At 34.2% G+C, this 9,234-nt stretch overlaps 1 pseudogene; it reads right to left on the bottom strand.

Moving 5' to 3' along the window:
* Positions 1 to 280: 280 nt before the first annotated feature.
* LOC121173946 (floral homeotic protein PMADS 1-like) lies at positions 281 to 3,202 on the bottom strand (annotated as a pseudogene).
* Between the last annotated feature and the right edge of the window lie 6,032 nt (positions 3,203 to 9,234).

Raw genomic sequence — 9,234 nt, 5'->3', positions numbered from 1 at the left:
ATTCAAATACATATAATAAATAATTTTTCAATAAGTGAACCTTTTTTTTTATTTAGTAGTACTCTTATTATCAATGCAGTAAAATTCAATTTCAACCAATAATAAAAACAGTTGGAAAAAAATATAAACATGTTAATAGCATTAATCCTCAAGATCACAGAAAGTGAATATGGATCTTGATTAGTAATGTAGATAAACAAATGACTTGTGTCTGGATCCTAAAACAGAATGTTAAGAATGATTTAGTCAAGTTAAAACTACCAACCAAGTAAGGCTAGCTCTACCTGGAATTGGCACATACCATAAAGATTAAAGAGTGCAAATTAATACAATATAGGATTACTAGTGCCAAATCAATATGTGCATCCCAAATCCAAACCAATATAGGATTACTGCTCATAGACAGATTTGTCATCCCATTCCCGAAACACAATACAATAAAAAAGAATAGCAAAACAAAAGAAAAATAAAAGTTTAACATGAAGAAAAGGTGTTAAAGAAAAAATTTACCTTAGTTTGTCATCTACAAAATCCATTTTAGTTCCAATGACATTCATAAGGGCCTTTGGATCAATCAATATATTAACACCCTTATCCTCAAGCAACTCATCAAACTTCCCTTTTTCACCTGTCAAAGCAACAAGAATCTAAGATCAAAAAGTCATAACTCATAATGCAATCACACATCCATCTCGAGCTCACCGCAATTGAAAGGAATAATCAGTACAGAAAAATAGTAAATTCCCAACAGGATTAAACTCTAAAGGTCAATGAGATTTTTATATGAGAATAGATTAGCACCAAAGGTCAATTTTGAGGTATGCCTATTTACAACCAAGCCACTACACCCTTTTCTAACAAAGCTGAATCCCACTCCCTACTCAACCTCCTATTTAAGCTATACCCGTCTTTCCATACTCTCTAACTAGTAACTAACTGCTAATATTTGGGAATCTCTAGGAGCCAAAATATGTAATATTTTGCCATTGAGCATAAGTTGTACTGTGCTGAATAATTTTACAGTTTACAATATATAATTGCGACACAAATCTCACTCGTTTTAACCATATTTCCAGCTAAGATATCAAGAAATAAAAATATGGGTACAATGAAAGCATTTTATTGGAGAGCTTATCAAAACAAATCCCAATCTCTATCCACCCCTTCATTATAAAATATAAATCTACGTAGTCATTCTTAGGTGAGATGAATTCTAAGACCTACAGTCTTTCTCAATAAGCCCCAAGTGGCTTCTCCTACGTTATGTATTTCACATTTTATTTCTAAATTTTATTTCTTTCATATATTATTGCTTAAATTTAGTCAAATCGAAATTTTACTCCAAGTTTAGATTTTGGCATCAAATTAGAAGACATTGAGACGGTATTTCTTGATTCAAACAATTTACTTCCAAATTTTCATCTTTAATTTTAAAAATGTTATGTCTTTAATTTGTTAGTTGTTTCTTTCAAATTTGAGAAAGGGAATAATCTTGTGAGCCTCTATCCTCTTATAATGATAATTCCATGTCAACTTAAGTAAATTATCATCTGCAGTGATGTAATATATATAAAAACATCATAAAACCTACCTATTTGTAGTGATGAAAGTTTAGAATTGAAGTCTTCAGTTACAGCTGGTGCAGATGGTGTGATGGTAAAGAAGATGATGATTAGCCATTCAAAAATAATTTCTTGAAGCATTGGAACTAAATCAAGCTGTATTTTGTTTATATCATCATGTAACAAGTGGACCCGCATGAAAAAAATTCCACAGCATCTGTGTCATACATACAAGATATTATTAATCTACATCTACAAAAAGGTAATAACATTTTGCTAACAAATACAACTGCCTATATGCTTTGAGAACTTGATCTACAGGAAAGGTCAACATGGTACCAAATCATGGCTGACCAAGTACTTATAGAATACAATCCTTGAACTCAATCCTATAACTTACCATACAGACAAGGCATCGACAGCAATAGTGGCATTCTTCAACTGGCAAGTCATAAGTACCAATATCCTGTAGTACTAGTTCTCTAAGCTGCATCAACATTTAAGATTCACGTGTCACCAACCAAGTACCCAAATGTTCTTCTCATTAAATGCACCAATTATACATAATTGATTGTCTAGTTTCATTCTCATTCGAGATTAGAATTTTGTTAATAAATAAAAATGATTTCAACTGTTAAGACAAAATACAAGGCCAATGAAAAACTGAAAGACATCATATAAGTCCAGCAAGAATTCAAAGACTTCACTAGATATGCCAGAAATACTAATATACGAATTCAAAGACTCTGTTGCGACGCCTTTGTGTTTGCCGCAGACACAAACAATTGCTGCTATGCATCTCTAACCAAATAAGTGCTGCAGACACAGCACAAACAAGTTTTTATATACAAAATTTAAGATCTTTACTCTTGTTTTCAAATAGCATATGCACAAGGTAGCTAGCCTGATTGCTCATGTAAAGCAAAAAGAGGAACATATAATTAATCTAACCTTACGCTCACGAACAACCTTGGCGGCCTTGTCCATTCCTTCCTCAAGGAGCCTGAGATCTTCCATGCCCAGCTCATTCAGACAATCTCCCATTCTCTACCTAAGTCATGAACAAACACCAGCAGTAAACAAATTAAATAAAACATGTGCATGTGCATATATATATATATATATATATATATATATATATATATATATATATATATATATATATATATATCAAGAATAAAACATTACCAAAGAGATCGATCGAAGTGATGAAAGATATATATACCTAAACTCCTTACGAAGATTCCTATTCACCTCTTTCAGTTTCTTCAAGTTCTCTTGCATATTCTGGGGGACAAATCAACCAATTAAAATAAAATATATTATCAATTACAACTTCCAAAGCAGCAGGCAGAAGTAAATCTGAAGAAAAGAAAAGAGAGAACCTCGTAATGAGAGTTCTTGATCGAAGAACTGCTTTGTTCTTGAAAAAAGAAAAAGACATAAGAGAGAAGATAGGTAGGTAGGGTTTGTTGGACGAGATAGAGAATAAAAAAAACGTACGATTGCTCGATCTTGTGGAGTTTTCCAGTGCTGGAGAACATAATAATAGAAACCTTGGCATCGCAGAGAATGGTGAGCTCGTTGGCCTTCTTGGTGGTGTTCTCTATCCTCTTGATCTGGATCTTTCCTCTAGCCATAGCTAATAGCTAGCAGCTTCTTCACTTGCTCGATCTGGGGCAGCGATTTCAATTAATGAGGGAAAGAGGAGGTGCGTTTGCATTGCCGCAAATGGGAGGCCTCTTTGCCAAATTAGTGAAAGCTATTGCACGCTTTTTCATAAACGTCTTGTGCTCTTTCTCGTTTCATCGTCAACACCAGCTCCCATGTGCACTGTGGGGACCCTTACGAGAAAGAGAAGAGAGAGTATGAGAGTGAGAGTATGAGAGGGTCAGCTGAGTGGAGGCAGGAAGGTTCAAGAATTAGGGTTCGCGAAAGGAGAAGGAGGAGGACGCATTTTGCTTTTTTTTGTTTCTCAATTACGACGGGTTTTTATTAAGACCCGCAGTGAATTTAATTACATATAACATTTTAAGGCGGTTTTCAATGACCGTCTTAGAATGTGTGTCGTAAAATACTCTAAAACTAACAATAATTACAAAAATGCCACCGTACTATTTTTTAAGGCGGTTTCTGTACAACCATCGTAGGATACGTGTTGTAAAAAGCTATTTTTACAGTAGTGTGATAATAAACTAGAGAAAGATTTAAATTCTAAAATGAATCAAATCATTATTTTTCTAACTTTCATTTGTGAAATGTTGTCAAAATGTTAAACAACTCAGAAGCAAATTAAAGTTAGACTCAGACCTCAAATTTGCAAAAGAAAGATTCGAAAGAATTGAAAGTTTTGAAGAGGCAATATGCGGCACTACTAAAACAAGAAAAATTTAGCATTTACCAGCAGTAATTGTTATTAGCTTTTGTTTATTTGATTTGGGTAATATAGATAGGTACCAGGGTAAGCAGGATTTTATTACAAAAGATATATCTATTGAAGTTTTATTTATTTTTCTTTAAATAATTTAATTTATATAAAATAATTACGCATCATCTTTCTTGTTTTTCGTACTTTAGAATTTCATACCGTATAGCAGTATTGTTATGAGAAAACATATTAACATCTGAATTGTTAAACATTAAAAACATGTACACATGTAAGAATGCAGTATGATAAATGAAAGCGAAATATAAACGATAAAGCAGATATCAAGGGCACACCGAAACGGCTTACAAACCCAGGTTTTTGAAAAAAAAGAAACCGAAGCGGCGGCAGAGCCGCACAGGATCGGTGAGGGGAGAAGGGAGATATGAAAATAGAACTTGAAATTTATTGAAACCGAAAGAAAAGCTTACAAAGAGTTTTTCCCTAGGCAGAGCTTCTCTCTCTAAAAACCTGATTCTGAGACTATCTGAAAGGGTGGTGGGATAATTATCTCACTAACGAAGAAAAGTTTGAATAAAGGTTTTTCAATAGGGAAGTAGGAATACTGTCCGTAAGGACATATGTTAACAAAATTTATGGATCTGGAACTAAAGTTTTGTATAGTACACGTAATATTTTACTTTGATTTGTACAGTAAGTGTTTGAACAGTACTTCCTGGAAGTACAACAGTCTAATATTTTAGTTGAATAGTACTGTAGCAGTAAGACCCGTGTTGGATAAAGGGCGGTAAGGCTAAGGTGTACTGTTTAACCAAAATATCAAGACATAATACACTGGTGGCTATAGGATTGCCGTTCAAACTGTTTTTCAAAAAAAAAAAATAGTTTTTCTTAAAAATAATTCAGATCCAGAAAAATTTTGTGACATATTTACTTACGGAGATATTTCTATGGAACCAAATGAGGGCAAAGATATTAGAGAATATTATAATCATGTCTAGACTATTACGATCTTTTTCTCGTATCTCTTTTCGCTCAAACTCCTCCTCATCATCTTCTTCAAGAAACTCCAATTTATTAAATGATCAAGATAACCAGACCCAAGAGGTCGCCCCAAAACACAATCTCTTCGATGAGGAAGTCCGATTCGAAGATATCAATCAAAACATGGATGACTAGAACATTCCAGAAATCCCTCAGGATCAACTATACGTTCCTGAAACAATAAAAGACAAACACAACTTTGATTACATAATCAAAACAGTAGAAAACAATATTCCTCTAGGACAAGATATAGGGGAAGAATTTCATTTACTTTCAAAAAATTCAATTTATGAACATAGCCGTAAGTATAAATATCTACACATCGGTTGTGTACAAGTAGCCATCAAGCCCTTAATTGATATGGGCATAGATGCAGCAGTTTTAATGTGTCTAAGAGACATTAGGCATAATCAATTTGAAGACTCCCTAATTGGAATAGTCGAAACCAGCCTAGGACAAGGTCCAATATATTTTAACTGTTATCCAAACAAAACAGTTAGTCTGATGGACAGAAACATTCTTGACTCTCTGTTCTTAAACATCCATTTTCATGGCCTTGACATGAAAGAAGGATCAATCCCAACAGCCTTAATCTATAGGATCTAGTACAAGGTCATGAACACTTGTGAATCTAGAGTCCTGTTAAAACCTCAAAAAGGAGAAACAACCTTGTTTATCACTGATATGACAAAGGCTAACGTTTCTCTCCCGAGAAAAATAAAATGGGATGAGGTAACTCTTCCCGAAAGATGGGTTATGGATAAGGCAACACTGTCTATTCCCCGACCCGCTCCAACCATAGAACATATCAAGCAAGATAACTCCGGAAAGGTAGAGATAACCTTCAATAGGAGAAATTCTTTTTCATCAAGGATAGAAGCCTCTAGGTCTGAATATGAGTCAGCCAGAAGGTCTTTTTCGGCTAAAACCCGTTCAATTCCAGTAGGACTAACTAGATATGAGTTACACAACCAGTTCCCTACTGTAAACCTCCAAGGAATAGACACTACTTCTAGCATACCTAGAACAACATACAACCAAGAACAAGAGGACGACCAAAAGTCGATCCAATCCCCAACATACTCTTCTATGGAACCTTATGATGTTATCTGACAACTTTAGCATTGATAAGGAAACCCTTAGGAAAGATTTCTATTCTCCGGAGAATGAACCTCAAAGGAGATGGTTTTTCCAACATTACAAGGGTACAAACAGAAAACAAATCCAAGACAAGTTCTACGAATTTGTCAAACGAGTCAAAATTAATGTCCTTTTCTTTGATTGGTTTCATGCTTATGCCATCAGAAAGGATATAGATTACCCTTGGAAACAAGACATCATAGGTGATCCAACAACAAATGCCATAACAAATTGGCAAGTTAAGGATGGTGAGTTAATCCAATCGGAATTACCTCCCGCAACACAATATCAACTACCAAATATCAAAGACAGTAACAATAAACCTGTCATGGCAATTCCATTCAAGACAAAAGATGTCAACGAGGAAGTAACCTCTAAAGACATCAAGAGCCTAATGGAACAGGCGAATTATACCAATAAATATTTACAAGCTTTAGGAGAAACCATAAAAACTAAGGTAGTTCCTAAACAAAAATCAATTGAGGAAGCTTCGCCAAGTATCCCTATTGAAAAACCTTTATTCAAACCTTTCAAAGTTAGTGAGAAGGCTAAACGAAAATTTAGGGAACTTAGAAAAACTAGATCCTTAATTGAAGGCGTAGGTGATAACCATAGTGAATTACTTAACAAGATTGGTAGTTTACTTAAGGTCATTCCAGATACTCCTCAAGCCTCGGAAAATACTTCCAAAATGGTAACAAGAAGTACCTCCAAATTAATTAATGTTATTAATGAAGATAGTGACCAAAACTCAGATAACACAACTGAGATAGGATCAGTGTCAGAAAAGAATATAAATCCAATTAATTCCAAACACTGGAAAACACCCTCCAAGTTATATTATCAACGTCCAACTGCCCTTGACCTACTATTAGAGGAAAGAGGTGAAAACAATTTTCAGAGTTTTAGTGCAAACAACATCTATGAATGCAACATAGATGCACAAATGGAGTATAACATCATGAATATACTCCAACATATGACCATGGTAGCCACGGCATACCAAACCTCCTATGAATGTTCAGAAGAAACCATTATAGATATCTTAGTGGTAGGATTTTCTGGACAACTGAAAGGATGGTGGGATAATTATCTCACTAACGAAGAAAAGTAAAAAATTTACAGTGCAGTTAAGACGGATATCAATGGAAAAGTCATTACTAATGACGATGATAAAGAGATTCCTGACGCTGTTAACACATTAATTTTTATAATAGCCCAACATTTCATTGGAGACCCATCCTTGTGGAAAGATAGGTCTGCAGAATTATTATCAAATCTTAAGTGTAGAACCTTAGCAGATTTTAGGTGGTACAGAGATACTTTCCTAACTAGGGTTTACACAAGAGAAGATAGTCAACAACCTTTTTGGAAAGAAAAATTTCTAGCCGGTCTTCCCAGATCATTAGGAGATAAGGTTAGAGATAAAATCCGTAGTCAATCTGCCAATGGAGATATTCCATATGAAAGTTTAAGTTATGGCCAATTAATTTCTTACGTTCAAAAGGTAGCCTTAAAAATTTGTCAGGATGACAAAATTCAGAGGCAATTAGCCAAAGAAAAGGCTCAAACAAAGAAAGATTTAGGTTCTTTCTGCGAACAATTTGGTCTACCGGCCTGTCCAAAGCAAAAGAAAAAACAATCTTCAAGAAAAGAAATCCATGAGAATAAACCGGTCAATACAAAGAGATTTCCAAGGAGGAGATACTCACACAAACCATCAACCAGTAGAGAAATAGAAAATCCTAGACAAAAAAAAAATCAAAAATAACGTGCTACAATTGTGGAAAACAATGCCACATCAACAAATATTGTAGACTAAAAAAGAAGTTAAGAAACCTCAACCTAGAACCAGCAATTGAAGAAAAAATAAACAATTTGCTTATAGAAACCTCAGAGGAAGAAACAGAAACTGCATCCTCCGAGCCTTCCGATGAAAACCTAAACCTAATCCAACAAGATGACCAACTATCATCAACAGATGAGGATGATGGGCAAATCAATACTCTAACGAGAGAACAAGATCTCTTGTTTGAAGCAATCAATTCCATACCTGACCCCCCGGAAAAGAAGGTTTTCCTGGAAAAACTCAAGAAAACATTAGAGGTAAAACCTAGACAAAAGGATTTTATCGCAAACAACAAATTTGATGTAAGTAACATACTCAAGAGATTAGAAAATTCTTCAACCAAACCAACGACAATCCAAGATCTCCAAACAGAGATAAACAATCTAAAAAGAGAGGTAAAAGAACTTCGTCAACAACAAGAAATTCATCAGATCATTCTTTCTCAACTTGAGGAAGATAGTGATTCTGAAAGCGCCAACAACAGTGAAGAAAATCAACCAGAAAATTTAGAAGATGATATGTTTATGGGATTAATCGACAAGATTAAAATCCAAAAATTTTACATAAACATAAAAATAATTATCAATGATTTCGTTTTAGAAACAATGGCCCTATTTGACACAGGGGCTGATTCAAACTGCATTTTAGAAGGATTAATCCCTACAAAATTCTTTGAGAAAACCTCAAAAAAATTAAGTACGGCAAACGGCTCAAAATTAAAAATTAATTTTAAGCTATCAAATGCAATCATTGAAAACCAAGGTCTTAGGATTAACACAAACTTTCTTCTGGTAAAAAACCTTAAGAATGAAGTAATCTTAGGAACGCCCTTCATTAGAGCCCTGTTTCCCATCCAAATATCTAATGAAGGAATAACCACAAATTATTTAGGAAGAAAGATTATATTTAATTTTTCTACTAAACCAATTTCCAGAAATATAAATCTTATAGAAAATAAGATTAATCATATTAACTTCTTAAAAGAAGAAGTATCTTTTAATAATATTCAGATACAACTAGGAAAACCCCAAGTAAAAGAAAAAATTCAATCTTTATTAAATCATATTGAATCAACCGTCTGTTCTGAATTGCCACATGCATTTTGGGATAGAAAGAAACATATTGTTGATCTACCCAATGAGAAAGACTTTAGGGAAAAACAAATCCCACAAAAGTCAGTTCAGCACCCGTGAGTGCGCTCATGAACTGATCATGCTGGCGTGCCGTCTTGGGTGATTTTTTGGATGCCTCCT

This window comes from Glycine max, chromosome 18 (assembly GCF_000004515.6).
Source record: "Glycine max cultivar Williams 82 chromosome 18, Glycine_max_v4.0, whole genome shotgun sequence".
In the NCBI taxonomy this organism is placed as follows: domain Eukaryota; kingdom Viridiplantae; phylum Streptophyta; class Magnoliopsida; order Fabales; family Fabaceae; genus Glycine; species Glycine max.
Note: the sequence above shows the minus strand (reverse complement) of the source record. Positions and strands in the feature narration are given on the sequence as shown.